Consider the following 22,510-nt stretch of genomic DNA (forward strand, 5'->3'; position numbering starts at 1 on the left):
AGCAGCAGCTGCTGAGCTGTAGGCAATTCCCTTCTAAAAAGACACGGTATAATAAGAGGAGCCAACTGATAACTGCCTTCTTTATTTGCACACGTCAAAAACAAGCACTCTAAGAACATTGAAAAATCAATCTATTTATGCATTCAACAATACAACCAAATGTAACATTTCCACAACTCCAACTTAAATAGGTTCCTTCCAGAGCATTTAAATACATCCCATGGTCTTGAAAGATGCACAGGTATTTATGTAATTATACAGTTCACCTACACTTTCAATAGGTAATTATGATGTCCTTACTAACATTAGGTGCTAATAAGACTTCTCTTCATCACCAAGAAATTTTCTAAATATTTCCAAACATAAGTAACACAGAAATAAGCCACCATTTAATAGGAACAAGAAGTTTCTTACTCACAAATTACTTTATGGGTTAATTTCCAAAGGGGTACATAATATTGATTTATGTACTGAGATATTTTATGAGATTTTTACATGCATGATGATAAACTAAAAATAAACATATAGAAAGATTTCTATAATTTATTAAAACCAAAATATGTTCAGTTTTGTTATCTAATAAATTAAATAATAATTAATAGAGCTCAGACTTATTAAGGTAAATGCAATAATCATAAATTAAGTATAATAAAGTAAGAAACAAACAAAATTGAAAAAAGTTATAGTGTAGCAGACAAGCCTATCTCATGTATTCAACCTCAGACTAGAACCAAGGGATGGGATATTAAATAAACACTAATACAATAATAGAATTCACTTTGAGCTACATGGGGATTAGAGCTGATAAACTTCTGAACACTCAAAATGCATACATAAATTACTTTCCCCAAAGCAATACTAACAGATAAAACCTTTTAGTCAAAACCTTGACAATAATATAAACAGACCATCATGACATATTTTATATGTTATTTATATATATATGTATATATATATACATATATATATATAACACATGATGTAATGTAGTTCAGAATCGCAAGAGTCCAATTTTATGAAAATGTAGTTTTCTCAAATGGATGCCAGCCAATGACAGCATTATAATTGTTTAGTAAGCATATATCAGGGCATTTGAGCTCACTATAGTGGCAGAAGGGCTGTCTACCATGTTGTCAAAGTAGTACTGACTAAATACAGCTAATTTTATGGCATTGTAATCTAATACTGCACCATCGTTTTTGCTTACATGTCTTTTGACTATGAATAACTCTGTAAACTGTCTATAGGCTTCCTTGGCAATTCTTATAATTTTGAGATAAAATCGCATGTTTTATGGTTGAAAATGAAATCATAAAATGTTACCAATATGTGTTCATGAAATATCTAATTTTCTATACACTCACTTTCAAAGTGTCATGATGTTCTCTTCAAAAATAAATAAATTAAAGCAATCTTCCCAAGTGGCCCTGTGGGATTCAAATTCAACTTGTTCATGAATCATCTTCGACTCTCCTGTATTAATCATCTAAACTGTCAACCAACATAAGAATATTTACTATTCATATATAAAACCAAAACTCATGACCATAAGAATAAAGTCATGGCCTCTATTGTTGGTGGTCATCACCTTTCCTTTGACTTACAATCACGATCTGTGTTTAATTATGTGATCACAATTTGGTTTTTTGTTTAATCTCTAAGTCTTCAGTTAATTAGAAGTAAATTAAAAGAGAAAATGACACAGTAATAGGAAGTATTCCTTGAAAAGGATGACACTGGAGACTGATAGTGAGGTGATCATAAAGCAAGAGGTTAAATTACTTGCTGTAATTTATAAGAACCTACTGTGTTCTAGACACTACACATACCTAGAACCATACATCTGATTTGTAAAAATGTGCTCTGAATTAAGCACTCTCATTGACATGTACAGTTTTAGTGTTAGTTTTGTTTTGTTTTCAAGATAGAGTTACTCTGTGTAGCCTTGGCTGTCCCTGGACCCACTTTGTAGACCAGGCTGGCCTCGAACTCACAGCGATCTGCCAGCTTCTGCCTCCCAAGCACTGGGATTAAAAGCATGTGCGACCACACCCTGCTGCCATGTACAGTTTTTAAAAGTCCGTGTGTGTGTGTGTGTGTGTGTGTGTGTGTGTGTGTGTGTTGATATTCAACATGTTCCATGATGCTTATGTGGATGTTAGAGGACCAACTCTTGGGAAAGGGTTCTCTCCTTCCAGCTAGGAATAGGCAGGTGGCACCAAGCTCCTTTATCTGTGCTCTCTGGTTACCATTTTAAAGGTGAAAAACATACATCAGTTGTTTGTCAGAGATGCTGAGCAACTTGACCAAGAGAGGACATAAAAGATTCAAGAAAATGTCTTACAACCTTAAAGATTTTTATTCAAAATATGAACACTTTAAATGTTTTATTCATAGTGAAATATTCACACATAGTTATTGGAGCCACATGTTTGATTATGAGTTTGCAAAACATTTAGAGACAGTTACAATATTAAACTAGGGAATAGATAAAATATTCTATAGTATTACATATAAAATCTCACCATTCTATATGAGAATGTTTCTATAGGGAAGATTCTAAACTAATTGTAGTACTGTTGGTTTGTACTTTTCTAGATAAAAGTGACTGAGGATGACAAACATAGTTTAGAAAGGTAACAAATAGTATGAAAATAATTTTATTATATTTTTCATTATCCTGAACTTAAACAAGTTTTGCACTGCAATTCACCGGGTGTGTTCACATGCACAGACAATACCCAGCAAAAGACAATGTCTGATACAAACATATTGCTCTACCCTTACAGTTCCATTCCAATGTGCAGACAGTTCTAAATCAGATGTTTATCATATGTTACTGCTTCATGGGCCTGTGCATAGTTCATTAATTTAGCCCTTTGATTTCATACATTTTTGCAGAATTGGTCACTTTTATTAAAAATCATACAATTTATACTGTAGAAAGCTACATGCTATAGTAAGATTAAGGATCATTTCTATCTATGGTTTATATGAGTGAAAAAAATCTGAGCTCAAAGATAATTAATCAATTATAAACCCTCTGATGAACATAAACATGAAAATAGTAACATACTGAATGTCACTTTGTTAGACCCACTGTGAAGCAAGTTAGGAAATCTTAATTTCAATGTGAGAATGTTAGACAGTTCTACATTCTTGCTCTGAGAAAGGTAATTATTGAAATGCTACAGTCTTTTCAAAAATTATCTTTGAATTTTATTAACAACAATGAATACAAATCAAAGAAAGTTATTATTATTATTTTTATTCAAACATAATTTCTTTAGTGATTATATTTAGTTTAAACAGATGCTGTCAATCATATGTATACATTATACCTTTTTGAGACACAGTTGGCCCCAAAACAAGTGTGTATGCCAAGCAAGGGTGATTTGAACTTTTGGTCTTCATGTTTCCATCCTACATACAGAGATTACACATGTATGCCACGATTCCCAGACCAAAAATTTAAAGCACACTTTCTATTTCAAGTTTGGAACTGCTAAAGGACCATAATAACAGAAGTCTTTGGACAATATAGCTTGGTGGTAGACTCCTTGCCCAGCATGTGAGATCTTGACTTTGAGCTGCACCACCAGGAACTATAATGAAATTGACTTACATGCTCCACTAACAACGGGTACATATGCTATATTTCATCATAATCAATTCTACTTCATGACTACTAATGCCACAGAGTAGGTTCCCTTGTAATACACTCTGGGGATATACTGCCTATGAGACACACCTGAAGGTAGAGCAGGGCTGTTTTAGCTGTTGTTTAAAAGAATTTTTAAAGACATTCGATAATGTTAAAAATTAATGAGTGACAGAAGTACTATGGCATTTAGACATGAGAAGTGGTGTTGTCGTTTTCAGGTGAATTCAGGAAAAGTCACCACATATCTAGGCCGCTTCTAGCTCTCCTGTTACTTCTGTAATTGAAAAGTCCTCAGAAGCAAGTCCTTCTGAACTGATATGAACTTCTCCTCATAATTCATAATAGATATAGAAATTTAATCTAACTCTACTGGGAGTACTTCCTCCCATCCTGTCTTCTAAGTAAACACATTTGTAAAATGTGTTGAGCATTTAAGTGCCCTACTTGATATAAAGTATTTCACATCAATAATTGATGTTCGAAGCACTGACCTACAGAAAGAAACAGAAAAGAAAACAAGAAAATTTCCACCTTTAAAGAGAAAGAAATTCAATTTCAGAAAGAAAAGAAGGGGCAAAAAAACCCCATTATTTTGTGTGACTGTGACATAGAAACTACTGGGGACTGTTGTGTAAGATATGTAACACATACACAGCCTGCACAAGTTTACACAGGGCCTTGGCATTAAACAGCAATGGGTGTGACTGAGGAGACTGGGAGAATGACAGTTGATCTGAGTTTAGCAAAGTGAAGAGGGACTACTTTGTTCTGAACACAGTGAAAAATACAAAGATTGGAAGTGCTAGGGAGTGTTGTAACATCTGGGGAATAGCAAGGCATTCAAACAAGCAGAGCAACAGATAAGAGAATATTTTTCTAAGAAGCCATGAAGATCCACCAGACACAGTTGTGAGAGAACAGCTCTACACAGCAGAATGTGAACTTGCTTGACCAAGAACTGTAGTTGAAAAACTTCCAGATTTGGTTTTGGCTAGCATACAAATATCAGAAACAAAACATAGGGAGTGTCTTTGTGGAAAAATTGTTAATAAAACAAAACACTATGACTAAAATGTATGAGAAAGCCAAATAGGAATAGCCATAAATTTGAATATCTAATTTCAATCCATTACTTCCCTTCAGTATCTCTTGATAAAAATATGATTTGTTTTAATGATGTATTTCTATGTGAAATTACCCTGCATAGTTCTATATCCTCAAGTTTAAAGTAGTCAAAGCTAGTATCTTCATTTTGTCTTTGTAACAATTTATTTTTAATTGTATATGATTTAGAACAAAATATTGCATATTTGTGAAGAATTGACAGTTGTATACTATTCAAAGCCCATTTCTAGCTTACAACATGTATACTTAAATCATTCAAATACCTACATATGCAACATTAATCATTACTGCTTTCTTAATAAAAATCACTTTAAAAACATCAAGTATTCTAACAGAGTAGTGAGATAAAGGAAACATATATGCATATGTACATATGGATATATATTACATATAATAATTGTGTATATCATGTATATCACCCAAAACCACTGAGCACAGCACAATTGTATGTGAGCAGAGTGATAGATAAAGAATGGTTGTTAGAGAGCTTTGGATTGTCAAATTTAAATGTTTCAGATTTGGTATTTCTTTTTTTTTCTTTTTTTTGGTTTTTCGAGACAGGGTTTCTCTGTGTAGCCTTGGCCATCCTGGACTCATTTTGTAGACCAGGCTGGCCTCGAACTCACAGCGATCCGCCTGCCTCTGCCTCCCGAGTGCTCGGATTAAAGGTGTGTGCCACCACGCCAAGCTGCTATATTTGAGTTCTTACAAATGTAAAATATTGAAATATGCTATTTAATTCTATCTTAACCAAAAATCATAATTTAAGATACTTTAATATTGACATTACCTTTTTAAAAACAGTTTTATCTGTTTTGAGATGAAGAAAAATCCTTTACTAGTTTTATCAATATACTTTACTGTATTCTAATAAATGACTCATTTTCCTCATTAACTCACTGATTTTTTTCTTTTTTTTTTTTTTTTTGCTCCTTTAGCCTCTCTTGCTTTGTACTTACTGAGTCGCAAATATATTCAAAGAATCTTGACTTGTGATTTATAATGTGTACTCTTTATAATGTGTACTCTTCACAGATTATGGTGCACATTTTACTTTGGATATCATTCAAATGTTCTCTTACCAGTGATTAATTTTCTTTTCTATTAAACTGATGGGTATTCCTTATCATTTTCTTTTTTATCTCTCTTTTTTAATCTAGTGCTTTTCTTCTGCAAATCACATTATAGCTCTATTTCTTTAAACTATCATTCATCATAGAATAATGTAGGTTAAATAAAAATTAGAATACAGAGTTTCTTCATATAGCATTGGAAAAACAATTATATTCTATTTTTATTTCATAACTATTTGGGTTAATTTGAAACCAGATGATTTTTAGCTTGCTATATGAGCCCCATATTTTCTGCATTTAATTTTTGGTGAACTAATCAGACAGTCATTTTCTGCTCAATGCTCATCTAAAACTAAATAGCTTATTTCTTAATCTATGCCAGGGAATATTTCAAGTGTGTGGAGGAAGCACCTGCCTTTAGATTTTGATTTTTTTATGTTTACCAGAGATTCAAGACAGTTACTCTGAATCTGTCAATAGAGATCACTTAAAGGATAGATTTTTGTCTTATAGCTACTTTCTTTTAAAGCAAATTTGATATTTGATTGTGTCTGAATCTTCAGCTTGTTTTGACACGATAAGTGTTATCGTTTGAATTATGAACCCTCACTATAAACTTACTATGTAATCCTCAATGACAGTTTATTTGCAGACAAAATCACCAAGTAAGCAACTGAGGTTAAAAGTAGTCATACAAATGGAGCCTATTCCAACAGAAATACATTGCTTATATGAAGCTGAAGAGATACCATGAGGACAAGGACGTAAATGAAGACCCAGATTTGAGAGAGTAAGAAGCTGCCTTATGTAAGATGAGAGAAGATGCTTCCTCAGAAAACAATCACACTATCACCTTGATCTTAACTTCCAGATTTCAGAACTGTACAGATGACTCAGACTATAGTAGTCTTACAATAATAAGTACATTATTGTGCAAGGAAGCAAATTTTAATGTGAAATTAAAAGAATGGCCATGGTATATACTCATATACAAGTGAACATTAGCCTGACATAGATGTTCTCTGAGAAACTCCACCCAGCAGGGGAGCTGGACAGATGCTGGGGCTTGCTGCTGGACTCTGGGTGGAAAGGTGATAATGATATGGAAGTATGGGAGGATGATGGAAGTACCTTAGGGGTCATGCCCCACAAGAAGACCATCATGGCTGGCAGATCTGGACCCAGGGATGCCTGCACCAACTGTCACACCAACCAAGGACAATGTATGCAGTATACCTAGACCCCTTGTTCAGATCAAGCCAATGGACACCCCGCTCTCCATGGTTGTGATGGACTCTGACATGAACTCTGGTGTTTCCAACTTGATCACTTTGGTGGGAGACCCAGCAGCACACAGAGGAAGGGGAGGCAGGCTATCTGGATGAGACCTGATAAGCTGGGTTCATACGGTGGGGGAGGAAGTCCCATTCTGTCAGAGGTTTAGGGGAAGGGAATAGGGCAGAAGAGGGAGGGAGGGTGGGAACAGGAAGATACGAGCAAGGGAATAACATTCAGGATGTAATCTGAATAAATTATAATAAAAAATGGTCACAATACAGTACACATTTTAAATAAACTGAAAAACTACACTAACACATTTAAGAACTTTAACTCACACTGATCTGAAACTGATAGAGGCAATTTGTACAACAATGGTTTTCAAATGAGACCTCTTTTTTTTTTTTTTTTTTTTTTTTTTTTTACATTTTGGTGAGTTCTTATTCTGCCTGATAATTCAAATGTAGCTGCACAGCCCACACGTCTTCTCACTTTTCTCAGTTTAGTAGGATTCATTCCACTCAATTCACTTTGGTGGGATGTGTGAGTCAGCACTTCACCATGTAGCCCAGACTTCCCTGAACTCACCATATAGCCCAGGCTATCCTTAATTCACACATCTGAGACTACCAAGTGAAGGTAGGCAACCTAATAATGCTAAGTCCTATAATTTTAAATTTAATTCATATTAACATCCATTTTTCAATCTTTGGCTGATATATATCTGAAACTGAAATCCTATTAAACAAAACATAGTACTCATTTTTATTTTCCCCCAATATTTTTTTCATGTATGGGTCACATATGGTCTTTTTTTTCCAGTGGTTATTATTACAAGTTAAGGTAATATTATCTAGTTTACTATGGTAAGTCGTGGTCTTCTTTCAGTCGTTACTCTTTAATAACTCAACCTAAAGCAGTTCTAATCCTACCACATTCTGTGTCTTAAGTATATGCCAAACTGTATCTGTCTTTGGTGTATATACTACAACTTAGGTACCCACCATCTTTATCTCGTGATACAGGTATTTCACTTCCAGATTGTTCCAATAGAGCAAGAACTTTCTATATTTCAATTCTGACATTTCAACAGTTTTCTGCTTCCAGAAAGTAATATTTACATATTTTTAAGGAGTATTCCAAGATGCTTCATCACTCCTTTAGTCGCAACTTTGTGTAGAGTAGGGATGACTCCAGGGAACATAACAGTAACAATATAGCATACATATTGGGTTAGGAAACACACAAAATGCATATTTTTTAAAAGTCTCAGGAATGGCTCAACGGTTCAAAACACTAGCTTTCTTTCAGGGAAGTGGCTTGACTGCAAGCACCCACTTGGTGTCTCAGAACCGTCTACAGGTTCCTTCAAGGGAGTCAGATATCCTCCATTCTGGCTTGTGTGAATTGTGCACAGGCAAGCATGCTGTGCATAGACATACACTGCAGTCAAAACACCCATAACACATAAAACCCAAAAGGGTTTTAAAAATTCAAAAATAATTGTGAGATAATTTTGTAATTTAACTTACTTGTCTGTGAAATAATCACTTTTTTCCTTTTGTCTTTTCTTTCTTTCTTTCTTTCTTTCTTTCTTTCTTTCTTTCTTTTGTGTGTGTGTGTGTTTCAAGACAGGGTTTCTCTGTGTAGCCTTGGCTGTCCTGGACTCACTTTATAGACCAGGCTGGCCTCAAACTCACAGCGATCCACCTGCCTCTGTCTCCCGAGTGCTGGGACTAAAGGCATGTGCCACCATGCCTGGCTGTGAAATATAATCACTTTTACAGTATTTTTCCAATACCAGAATTCAAATTTAGATTGCAATACAACAAATTGTAGGAAGTCACACCCATGCACACCCTGGTACATGTGCCTCACAGGTTATTTCTAGAACTAGCCATATTCCTTACATCCATAACTCTTAAGTAGTTGTTAAGGTTTCAACCTAGAAATTCAATGAATAAATCATCTGCTTTAATTCCTTCTCTTGACACATAATTGCTTAGATCTCCCTCTCATACGATCACACAGCAGAACAGAATACATACTTATTATACACACATACATATATATCCCGCACAAATATTGTATATATAAATTCACATATATGTGTATATACAAATCTAGGTCAGAAACATTTTTGTGTTTTGAATTTCTTAGTGTTGAAAATTTATCCTAATTTTGTGTTGTATATCTCCTTGATTTAAATTATTCTGACTCAGTATTTTTTATTGAACATGTATTACTAGTTAATGCTTCCTTGAAAGATAGACAAAATGTCTTTGTCCATGCACAATTGCCTTGAAGATAATAGTAAGGAAAACAATTTTATTAGAAACATTTTGGTCATGTAGTTCATTAAAAATCAACTTATATAATAAAAGGTATAAATTGAAACATAGCAATTTGTAACTATTCTATATAAGCATGTGGCTGATGTGCATTGCATTTATGTTCATTGTGTATTCTTGTGTCTCCTCTTCCAATTTCTATCTTAAGTTTTCTGTATGCCTCTCCCTCTTTGCATCCCTCTCTCCCTGCATACTTCCAAAGATGTCGCACTATTTCACAACAGTGAAAACTGACATAGCCTATTTCATAATTTTGAAGGAAAAGTTGAAGCCGTGCTGAGAATAAGCAATGCCACATAAAGATGCACATATTGAGAAAACACAGGAATTCACATCACCAGATGTATATTTATAAATGTGGAGGTAAGGTTTAGTGTAACTCTTCATCCAGTATTAGTAACTAGTTATGATAAATAAACCTGCATGCAATAACTTAATTCTAAAATGGTTATGGAAATAAACATAATAATGAACACAGTTTAATGATATGTTTTAAATGGAAAATTAGAAAGTGCTATGGAGAATCTTTGGATGCAAACATTTACTATGTGCCAACACAAGGATAACATTGTGACATCCCTCTTTATCAAGTGTTATGCTGTGCAGTGCATTTGAGCTTTGATGAAACTCATTAGTGTCACAATAGCTATTACCTAGAAGTTTCTTTAATATTATTGTGTATTGTAGATACAGATGTGGGCCTATTAAACATCAGATATTTATATCCAGTATAGAAAAAGCATGGGTCACAAAATTCCTTTTTTCTTCTATAAACAATAATTTCTAAAAATAGTCTGAATTCTAGATGTGCTTGACTTTTTACTAAGATTAAAGCTGGTAGTTGCAGAGTGCCAATTGCCAGCGATTTGCATATGTCACTTTACACCCACCATAATGTTACAGGTAAGTGAAGATCCAGTGAGGGAACAGGAAGGTTTGCGAATTCACTAATGTGAAGGAGCTATTAGATGAGATAACTGAGTTCTGAACGCAGATTCCCTACCTCATGCTAACTGTAAACTCCTGGAGATCTTAAAGTGTCTCAAACTGACTTTTAGATTCACTGGGACTTGAGATTCAGAATCCTTCTCAAAATTCTTAACATTCGGACCTTAGCAGATATAGACCAACCTTCCCAGAAGATGCATATCTCCAGGAAAAGTTCTTTGGTGCTTTTGAGCTGTTGCATATAGTTAGTTAGCATCATTACCACTTTTTTTTTGTAACTTAGTCTCCTGTTTCATTATTCATTTATGATCATTTACTCTATATTATTCTAAATATAGCCCTGTTCTAAAGATAAGCTGGGTCCAATATTATTTCTTTTTACCATCATAAAGAAGAGTTGGAAAAAATGCTATTTACAAATGTTATTATTTTAAATGTAAATACAGTTATAGCTGTTATAATTTTTCCAACTGTGTGTTAAAGAGATGAGGTAGGAAGATAGGGATATAAACATATCTGTAATTCTCTGGTCTTACAAAATTCATAAGAAAGATGAAAAGATATTTCTTATAGGGGAGCAAGTTTCAAATTGGATGAACTTATATAAAATTCTAACATCAGTTAACATATGTGATGGATATATCATGTTAGGCTTGCATGTAGTAATTGAAAAACTTTTATTTGCTTAGGAGTTAATAGAAGTGTTATGCTAAAATTCCCTATATAAACAGCTGTCAAATAAAAAATAAATAAAAAGTTATGCGATTATATCATTTATTTAGTTTCAGAAAAAGTATGTTATACATATTTTAACAAGTAACTAAGAATTGCATTTAAACACTTAAAATAGAATGAAACCATGTACTTGATAAAGGAATGTGCAGAAGATTGCTACAGAGTCATTGAAGTTGTTGGGTTCAACAACCTATCCTTAAGCCTCACCAGAGTCACATTAAAAAGAAAAAGTACATGGGAGCTGCTTTCTGGCAACCAACGCAACTGACATTGTGTGTGCTGCCATTGTTGCTCTTCATAATGCAGGAAGCAGGTGCTTGAATGCCATCCAAACTGTCTCCACTACCTGTGCGTATTTATTGGTTTAAACATGACTGAATTAGGTCAAGGCCATCGCTGGAGCCCTTCTCCAAACATAAAGTAGAACAAATGCTGAGAATATAACTTATTAGTAGAGTTCTTGCTGAGAATGCGTGAGATTTAAAACCCAGTATCATGTGGCGAAAGGGGACATGGTAAATTCAAGCCAGTTTGGCATCTCAGTCACTATACCCAAATGAAGCTTACAGCTTCCTTCTGGTCCCATGTAGTGGCTGCCAGGGCCATTTTGTTACTCTATGACAATATGTACAACCACACCAGAAAAAGCCAGGTTAACCCTGATAATGTGATTGAAAGAGCTGGGGTCCTCTGGGATGAAAATTTAGGTGCTGAGGCCATGCACTGTGTGAATATATTTCCTCTATGGAACGCATCATTTGGAGTTTTTCATATAATCTGTAGATCAAGCATCATCAAAAGCAGTAACTAGATCCACAGGGACTTGAATATAAGGTCAAGGATCCCAGGATGACATTACCTTAGGCTATGTAAAAACAATGAATGTGTCAACAAGTCTGCCATGTCTGTATAGCATGATGAGTCATTTAGTCTAATACTATTCACAAAACGATTATTTCATATAAATTATTGAATATTTTTATTTTCTTTTCCTCCTGAAGGGAGAACATATGGCTAGTTAAGGAAGCATCGGAAACAATTCTCTTCCCTAATCCACAGTGTAAATTTTCTGAGACTTCCTCATGTGATTCAATGTGGAAATCTAGTTCTGGGCACATGTGAGTGCACTGCATTTTCCCACTGTCTGGCTTCTGATAATACACTTAACTCAAGGTCTCCTCATTAGTATCTCAACTGTTGAGGATGCATTCATTCACACAGATGCTCCGAAATACACAGATTGACACTTGCACTAAAAGCCAGTATGCCTGGTTTGGAGAAGTAGAGATTTTCAAATTAAGCGTTAAAGTCATGTAACTTTGAAATGTTAAGCATATCTGTAGCAGCTACATTTGACTATCCTAATATGTGTGCACACTAGCCCCTATATAAACAGCACATACACATCAATGTAAAGTTCTATCCTTTATGATGCATTTAGAACTTTTAAGCTTAGAAAAGAATGAGAATCCTACAAATATATGCCAACATTCTCACTAGTTCATTTTTTACATCTGTTTTCTTTATAAACCAGAAAAATAAAATGGGATTATTTATTTCATTCCAACATACTAAGACTTACTTTCTGTATAAAACATTCATTTCTGAATCCATTATGGTCATACTTATAAATGTGTTATGACTATTGTCACCAATGTTTGCAGTATCCACTATTTCTCTATGTATATGAAAATTTCTGTTGTTTCATTGTAATTTACCATCTAAAATGTCTTTCAATTAGGTGTTCACCTAAAACTCTTTAGTAGTTCCTGCCCAACACTTTTAAAGAGATTATGAAATCACATTACTCAAAGAAGAGTAATATCACCGGCTCCTGAAATCTCCCTTGAACAACAAGTGGCCACTTGTCTGCTTGTTTTCTTCTATTTACTCTTGGCAATTAATAGGCAACTGCAGAGAATAAACCTCCAGGTGTACAGCAGTCCAAGAGATGCAGTAATAGTACAGGTCCATTTTAGCTTTCATTTTCAGCCTCAGACAGAGGAAAATGAACTCACCTGTGATAAGCACATAGCAAGTGATTACCGAGGCAGGAAAACACAGATGTCAATCAAGGTGGAGAACTCTGTAATACAACTCTATGTGAACTGAGGAGCGATTGACTACTTATACTTCATATACCATACTGGAGAAAGCAAATGGAGTAAGTGAGGCTTCTGCATATGAAGTTTGGATGGAATACACATACACATATCAACAATTTGGAGAATTATTAATCCCCAAAAAGTGGTGATAATTTCAATATAACTATTGACTAAGACATTTTCTCCTAAGCAGAAGACAATTTTTTTTTTTTTAGTCTTTGGGAAAATCTTTAACAAGGTGTGTAGAATTATTATTTTGTACAGAATGTATGTATTTTTATAGCTGGTGTCTCTCTATTAAACAAAAATAATGGTACACACCTGTAATCCTAGAACTTGGGATAATGGCATTCAGGCCAGTGTCAATAAATAAAAAACATAAATTTAAAAATTATTAGAAAAACGTGTCACAATGAAGGTGAACTATATGTTCCTATTAAGCTTAACACTGGGGGACTAGCAACAAGCTAACTCCAGGAAAAGGACTTACAGTCTCTTCTACTAATTAACAGTTTCTCTTGGCCTACAGGATCAAAGAGAGGGCCTCTCCATAGTGTTTTCATGCTACATCCTGCCCCACTACCTGAAACGGCCAGAGAAGCCTAGCCAATTCTCTTTGACAGTGTATGTTACAAAACTCTAGTGCCGCCTTCTTTTATCTTTATAACTAGAATGCTGGTGGGGCCGCCCTAGAAGCAACAGTAGCTGGTACAACGACTGACCTTTGCACCTCATGAAGCTTCTTATCACATTATATAAACTTATCTAAACCATGGAACAGCAAAGTATTAAGGAATGCACCATTTTAATTACAATTGTCTCTATATTTAATATCTTAACTAGTCTATAGCTAGTTATATTGAAATTAAAACTGAATCAACATATCTTCAAGTTAGAGCAGCCATGTGACCATGTATATTTCCTGATGACATTTTATAATTCTGCACAAGTTCTGGAGTTTTGTCCTTGTTCAACAAACTTCTGAAGGTAAAGACAATGCCCTCCTAGTCATGTTTGGTCTCTATTATATATGTCAGAACTACGAAGTTGTGACTAGATATTTGGTTCTAATATAAAGCCTAACAAATGACAAAAGTAGTAGCTAGCATGCTAGCCCCTCCTTCACAAAGAATTCTAGCTAGCATCAACTGAGATAATGTACAGGAAAAGGTAGACCTCTGCTTCTCAAACATAAGTAGAAAGAAACCATGTAAGTATCTGAGTATCGGAAGGCTTGAATGCATTCAATCTAGAATGAAGAGCAAAACCAGAGCTCAAAACAGGAGGAATTGTACTCATTTTTCTGAATATTTTTTGGTCCCTCATTCAGATGATTCCTGAATAGCATTCACTATCCATCATGTATTATAAAGTTATTTTCAATGTATTATACTCATAGAAGACAGTAGTAACAAGACAGTTTTCTTACTACTTCAATTAATTCACTTAGAGTATATTGGGCAAATATTCAACAGAACTAGGCTTAGATGAATGCAACAGTTGTTTAGCCACTAAGATAAATAGCAGAATAATTTTTTAAATCTCTTTTAAGATAAGTAACTCAGCAGCTATTTGCCAGCATGCTGTAACTCAAAAGAGATAATGAGAAAAAACTTTAAGATACTTTCCATAGCTGTAATTCTATTTTGCTATAGTATATTCTGAATACGAAGATCACATTCTGGTAATAGAGCTAAACATGACCTGAAGGAACATTTAAGCAATAATAACGCTTTTCAATGTTTTGAGACAAAGGTCTGATTTAATAAAAACAATGATAGACCAAGAGAGTTCAGACACAAGTTCACCCAGAAAATCATACTGTTGATGAGCAACAGTAGAAAAGGTTTTTTTTCCCAGAAGCACTTTCAGTGTAGCTTCATTTAATATGTCTATACCAAATAGGTAACATTAAATCATCAGGCAATTAGAAAGTGTTTGACAAGTATTTCAGTTATTGTTTTCTTCCTTCTCTTTTCTTTTCCTCCCTTCTTTCTCATTTCTCTCTCCAATCTTCCAGTAGCACCCCATAACACTAATCTTGGGATCCTGAAGGTTGGAAATCCTAGTCCTCAGAAGTGGCCTCTAAAGCTTCTTCAAGTCTCGTAAAAAAAAAAAAAAATGAGCTCATAATAAACCTGAAGCCAACAATAAAACTGTAGTATCAAAGTGAAGACTCAGAAGGGGCACAGATGAAGGTGTTTTAGCTGCCCCAGGGCATCCTTAGGCCTCATCAGTTATCATCACAGAGGATCCTTATAAGCACTATGAGACCTATGGCTCTTATTCCAGTTTTCATTAAAAAAATCTGAGTCAAAGTGATTTCACAATACTCTCAGATTTATTTAATATGTAAAGGAATTACAGCATAAGATATTTTCCTACTCTTAACTGTCCATGGATGACTGTCATATAATGTTCCTGATTACAGGCTCCCATTTTTTCCTCTTTTTTTACATTAGACTTCTAAAACTCTATACAAGCTTCATTAATTAATTTGTTGGTGAAATATAGTGCATATTGTGTTGAAAACTAATTGGCTGAACATTTTCTTTCACTCAATATGAAACTGCATTCTTTTTAAATTTCAGTGATTACATTTTGTTATTGGCATTTTCATTGATGGTTTCAGTAGTTTTCACATGTATATACCATGAAATATCATGGAAATGCTATGGAAATCAACTTGTTTTCAAAAGGATAAGATAAAAGTGAAATTCATCTAAGAAATAGAGAATTAAAAAAAACTAAGAACTATTATTTTTATTTTTCCAAACTTTACTCAATTAAATTGAAATCAAATTGTATAGAAGAGATTTATATCAGAATGGAGGACAATAGACCCACCATGTATGAAGTTTGACTTTAGTTTCAAGGAAGTTGGTTTAAAGACCTGGGTTTATTGGGCCATGGGAACATGGTAAAGAAAAATAATATTATTTCAAAGTTATAGGACTGAATTATCCTTACCTTAGGATTCCCTATGATACTTGGATCAGGAAATACATTGTTTATTTGAAAAGAAGAAAAAGGTTTGTAGGAAGAAGAAAAGGGTCTATTGACTTAATATATATATCAGGAATAAAGAACTTGAAAATGCATCAAGAATTAAAACATGTATCAGTCAGTACTTGACAGTCAGATGGGCAACTAAGAAATTTGTAAACAGATTATATTTTTTTTTCACTTTGACAATTACATCTTAAGTGCCAAAGACATATAAATATCTATGGAAACCATGTTTTTGTCTAGTAAAGAAAAATGATAAGATACAAAAACATTTATGAGGTGAAAGGGTAGTTCAGTAGTAAGTTGTATTTAGCCTTTATGAAGCTCTGTTAACTCCATAACATGCTCACATAGACACAACACACACACACACAGACACACACACACACATCTGCATACAGAATGAAATAACTATCTTGGAGCTATACCTATGACTCAGTGGGTGAAGTGCATAAAGACTTCAGTTTGTATCTCCAGCACCATGCATATTAGTTTACACTCCTAAGTTCATCACTAAGAATTAAGTGGAAACACAAGGTGTGGAGAGCCCCCGAGGACCGCACCCTAAGATGGCACCTGGTACACCGCCAGAGCCACCTCTGTAGAATACAAACAAGTCCTTATTTGGATGTAGCCCACTGCCTGTGGTAGTTTCGCCTTCGTGGACCTATGAGGTTGCGAGACGTGGCGTGAATGGATTGGATGATAGTATGCCTTATTAGTGCATGATGGGTATGGTTCGGGGGAGTTGCTTGCATGAAGAGCTTGAATAAACTGCTTGGAGAAGAACTGGTGGTCGCGTCTTTCTTGCTGGCCGAGCGAGACACGACAAGTGGTGGCCCGTATGGGGACGCTCGCTCTCCACTCCCCCACCGTTAAGTTCAGAACTCCAAGTGATCAAGGATCGCCAGCGGGTAAGTTCCCGGTAAGTGGAGCTTATGACCCCTAGATAAGGGGAGGGTCTCCGGAAGGGAGCTAATTCTAAGGTCTCCGGAAGGGAGCTAATGCGCGCGGTTTCTCACGAGGAGGAAAAGCGAAAGTATGGGTGCGTCACCTTCTCACCCGGTCTTCACTGCCTTCCGAGAATTGTTAAAATCAAAGGGACTTAAGGAAATCTGGGGTGAGGCCGATGTGGAAGTTGGTCCATAGCTGCTTGTCAGATACTAGGTGCTGTCAGGCTGTAGAAGCTGGAAATCAAGCTCTTGAACAGTTAAAGGAAGAAAGATCTGAAAAATCAGATAAAGAAAGCGAACTTAGTGAAGAATCTAGTTCAGAGGATGATATTGAGGAACTATATCTGGACTTGTCTCCGTATAGAAAGGAGACACCAAAAAAAGGGGAAGTTAGAAGAAAGGGAGTGGTGCAGGCTGAGATGGAAGTTGCTATGCCCCCTCCCTACAGCGTGCCCAATCTGGAACCAGAGCCAACCAATGTTGGTCTGTCTTTATGCCCACAGGTTTGGAAGGAGGTCAGGGCGAGTGCCTTGGGGTTTCCAGTGTTTCAAGATGCTCAGGGAAATCGCTACCATGAACCCCTAGATTTCAGGATAGTAAAATCCCTTGCCGAGGCTGTATGTGCCTACGGCGTCTCAGCATCATTTATGGTGTCAATGATAGAGAGCTTAACTAGGCACTACATGACACCTACCGATTAGAGTAGCCTTGTTAAGGCATGCCTCACACCTGGTCAGTATCTTAATTGGAAAGCCTTCTTGATAGAATTCGCCACCCTTAATAATTTATTAGCCACAGTTGCTGAGGCTTTAGATACGCAGGTCAATATCAATGCCCAGTTAAAGGGAGGCATTATGATCCTAAACCAAAGCGTTGACCTAGTCCAGGAGCAGGTGGATGTCTTATGGCAGCTGGCACAGCTAGGCTGTGAATGGAAACTACCTGGGATCTGTATTACTTCAGTTCAATATAATAATTTCACTAAGGCTGCAAATCTATCTAAACAGCTCTCTAGCCATCTTCTAGGTAACTGGTCAACCGATTTCGATGTCCTGATGAGGGACCTTCGATTGTCGATTACTACAATCAATTCTACTCGTGTTGATCTGGCTTTCACTGATGGACTCTCCACTTGGCTGGCGACCACTGTTAATCACCTGAAGGAATGGGCGGGCATCGGGGCTTTAAGCGTTGTATTCCTGGGTGTGAGTGGCATATGCCTGTGGTGTGTTTGTCGATTAAGAGCATCTCAACATCGCACTCAGGTTGATGGCTCAAGCGTTTGCAGCAGTTGAGGCAGGACAGTCACAGATCTGGCTGGCTGTCCTGAAGAATTGACACAATGTTTTCGTCACGCTCAGGGTGCGAGGCAAAGCACTGCACAGGAGGTACATTGTATGCAGTTAATGGCCTTCTGGGGAGCAAGTCTGATTGCATGTGGGTTGGTATCCCAGACCCCACTTCCAGGAAAAAGGTACCGGGCCAGGTCTGGCACTCGGCAAATGAAGGGTTTGTTTGAGGGCAGTGTGAACAAGTGTCCATGGAAACGTATGGAGCTAGGTCTGGCACTCGGCGAGTGAAGGGCTTGCTTGAGGGCAGTGTGATCAAATGCCCATACATACCGGAGATCAGACCTCTACTCTCACCTGTTGCATTGAAGTCCTGATGTGTCATTATCATAAAACAAAAAAGGGGGAGCTGTGGAGAGCCCCTGAGGACCGCACCCTAAGATGGCGCCTGGCACGCCACCAGAGCCGCCTCTGTAGAATACAAACAAGTCCTTATTTGGATGTAGCCCACTGCCTGCGGTAGTTCCGCCTTCATGGACCTATGAGGTTGCGAGACGTGGCGTGAATGGATTGGATGATAGTATGCCTTATTAGTGCGTGACGGGTGTGGTTCGGGGGAGTTGCTTGCACGAAGAGCTTGAATAAACTGCTTGGAGAAGAACTGGTGGTTGCGTCTTTCTTGCTGGCTGAGCGAGATGCAACAACAAGGAACTGAGAGCTTCCTGAACTCCCAATCTAGTGAATGGCCAGCTTCAGATCCAGTGAAAGTCTATGTCTTCAAAAATAAGATAAAAAGTAATAGAGAAAGACACCTGATGCCAATCTCTGGACTCTGCATACGCACGTACAGACATAAGCAATGGGTCACAACATACACAAACACATAAACAATAGAAACAAAATACCTATGCACATAAAAGATAAAAAAGGAACAAGTTATTATTTTTTACCCTTGAATTCTAATTTTAGTGATATCCTATATGTATCCAATTTTGGTATTCAGTCTCATATGTTTGTATAATTTGTGTATATGTATAAAAATGTAAAGATATTTCAGTATGCACCCATACATTTATATCTATACATAAACCAGCATATTGGGCTAAGGAAAAACTTTCAAAATGAGAAGCCCTATTAAAAATGACTCCATAAGTTACTGGTATTTAATTTACAAGAAAAAATTCCACTTATCAGTTGAAGATAGCTTCTGGGTTAGGGCCGGGTTCTTGTGGGGTCTTGTGTCTACTTCTCTTTCCAATGCTGGGACAACATCTGGCATAGACTGTGCAGGCCCTGTGCCTGCTACCACAGTCTCTGTGACTGTGTGTCAGTCCTAGTGTGTCTAGAAGGCCTTTTCTCTTGATGTATTCCATGCCAACTGGATCTTAAACTCTTTCTGCCTTCTCTTCCATTTATAAAGAAAAATTAGTCTTCTGCAATGGAGAATCACTTAGTATATAAACCACACTTAGGGGCAGGCCCTGTGCCTACCAGTAGATAGCCAACACAGAACAAACTTCATGGCAATTTTGGAATGTCTTGTCTCAAGGTGTTTTACCTAAATATTAACAAAAATCCTTTCCATTTCTTTTGCCTAGATATTATGGTCTCTGATCTTATTTTAATGGGTTTTCTCTGTGTATGAATGTTTGTTTCCTAATATCTGTATGTGTTTTGTGCTTTTTTGTTTATTGGTTTTTACTTTATTATTGTGATTATTTTTTAGATACCTGTTTGTGTTTTAATGGTGGAAAGAAGGGTGTGGATTTGGGAAGGTGGGGAGGATCTGGGAAGAGTTGGGAGAGGGGAAACTAATGAGAATATAGTGTATGAAAAATATATTTCAATGAACTTTAAAAAAATAAAAAATAAATGCAGTTATAAGAAGAAAAATTTTTATTTAGATACTACTTTCCCGAAAAAAAAAAAAAAACCAGCTACAATACAGTAAGGATATCTAAATAGCCTTTTTTTTTTTTTCAGACATTATAGATGGTGTATTTTATTTATTTTTTTCCTTTTTTTTATTAATTTATTCTTGTTACATCTCAATGTTTATCCCATCCCTTGTATCCTCCCATTCCTCCCCGCCCCCCATTTTCCCATTATTCCCCTCCCCTATGACTGTTCCTGAGGGGGATTACGTCCCCCTATATATTCTCATAGGGTATCAAGTCTCTTCTTGGCTACTTGCTGTCCTTCCTCTGAGTGCCACCAGGTCTCCCCCTCCAGGGGACATGGTCAAATGTGAGGCACCAGAGTACGTGACAAAGTCGTATCACACTCTCCACTCAACTGTGGAGAATATTCTGACCATTGGCTAGATCTGGGAAGGGGTTTAAAGTTTTCTTAAATTGAGAAATTTATTACAAATAACAATAACACCATGAGAACAGTTGCTACTTGCTTTGTGTGTTATAGCAGCTAGAACAAGCAGTACAGCATAGTACAAGAGTGCGGGGAGTAAGGGGAGAATCCTACCTGGTTCTTACTTCACTGTCTCTTGTGTGTTAAGTCTAAACCCTGCCAAAACCTGAGGGGCTTATTAACATGTCAAAGCAGAGCCCAGTTCCCCCAGCTTCCTTCAGTGACTGTCTATTTCAGGCTCATCCTGGCTAGCATATCTTAGCCCTACCCTGAACTCTCCAGCCCAGGTACTGAGCTGCACTTCCCTCCTACCAACTCCTCATATATAACTCAGCCATTTTGTCCTGCCAATCTGTTGGGCAGTCTCTGGGCCCAGGCAGCCACTCTTGGTCAGCAGCTTCTCGCTTGTTTTCCTTCCCCCTCTTTTCTCAGATGGCCCAGATCAGTCTAGCTGTGTTCACTCTGGACTCTCCCAGATCTGCCCCTTGCTATGTAAACCTTCTCTTCCACCACATCTTTTTTATTTCTTTTTTTTTTTTCATTCAATTTGTGCTGGTTAAAATAAACTTTGCATTTCCTTATTTAACACTCTTATCTCAATATAAGAGTCACATGTCATAATCTACAAAAATATAAAAAAATAAGTTTTTTGTCAATATGATAGGATTTGTATTTAAAGCAAGGAATTAAAATCTTTCTGTCTCCCCCGTCTTGTACAACATTTATTTGAAAAATATAATGTTCCCACCCTGTGGTTCTCTACTTTCTCAATGTAGTTCCTCATGTTGTGGTGACTCCCATCCATAAAAGAATTATTGCTACTTCATTACTGTAATTTTTCTACTGTTTTGAATAATATAAATATCTGATATATAATCCTGTGAAAATCTCATTCAACCCCCAAGGAGTCAAGATCCATAGGTTGAGGACCACTAGCTTATACAATGGTCAAGTGCTCTGTTCTAGGAATTTGATGGGCTGGAGAAGCAGCTCTTTTCTCCATGCTGCAGTGACCCCCTTCCTAGTCCTTCAGTTCCTGCATGCTAATTATTTTCAGACTAGCCAACTGAATAAGATTGTGAGGTCAGACCTAGCCAGTAGGGAAAAGATACAGCTACCACCTGACTGAGAATCAAGACCCTCCCCTTCTTCCCATGATGCTCCAGTTGGAGTGGCAGTCTCTTTCTTTTCAATCCTAAACACAATTCTAATATCTATAATGATGACTTTAATGATAATGATGATAAGAGTTTGCTGCTACAGATGGGAAGTATTTCAACAAATTTCAGGCAGAACTCTAAGTCTCAATGAGACATTTGGCAGCACTGCCTATGAGAGGTAACTAGAAGTGAAAGGTGGAGCCATCAGGTACTGTTTTAGAAGTCATAGAGGAAATGTGTGTTTCTTTCTTACCTCGCCTTCTGAGGCATAATCCCAGGCTCTTTATTTTGTTTTTATTTTTTATTATTAAATATTTTCATACATACATTTATATTATTACACACATATATAAGAAACTACCTACAGCAAGAATCATGAAACAATCAGGCATTATATAAATGTTACATTTATAGTGTTATTTTTGTAATATGTGCAGGTATGTTTGAATCTGA

The 22,510-nt window shown here is 36.3% G+C and overlaps 1 protein-coding gene across 2 annotated transcripts in view; it reads right to left on the minus strand.

Moving 5' to 3' along the window:
- The window catches only part of Mdga2 (MAM domain containing glycosylphosphatidylinositol anchor 2), an 800,517-nt gene that overhangs the window by 298,548 nt on the left and 479,459 nt on the right, over positions 1–22,510 (minus strand). The window lies entirely within an intron of this gene.

Source organism: Acomys russatus, chromosome 1 (assembly GCF_903995435.1).
Source record: "Acomys russatus chromosome 1, mAcoRus1.1, whole genome shotgun sequence".
NCBI lineage: Eukaryota > Metazoa > Chordata > Mammalia > Rodentia > Muridae > Acomys > Acomys russatus.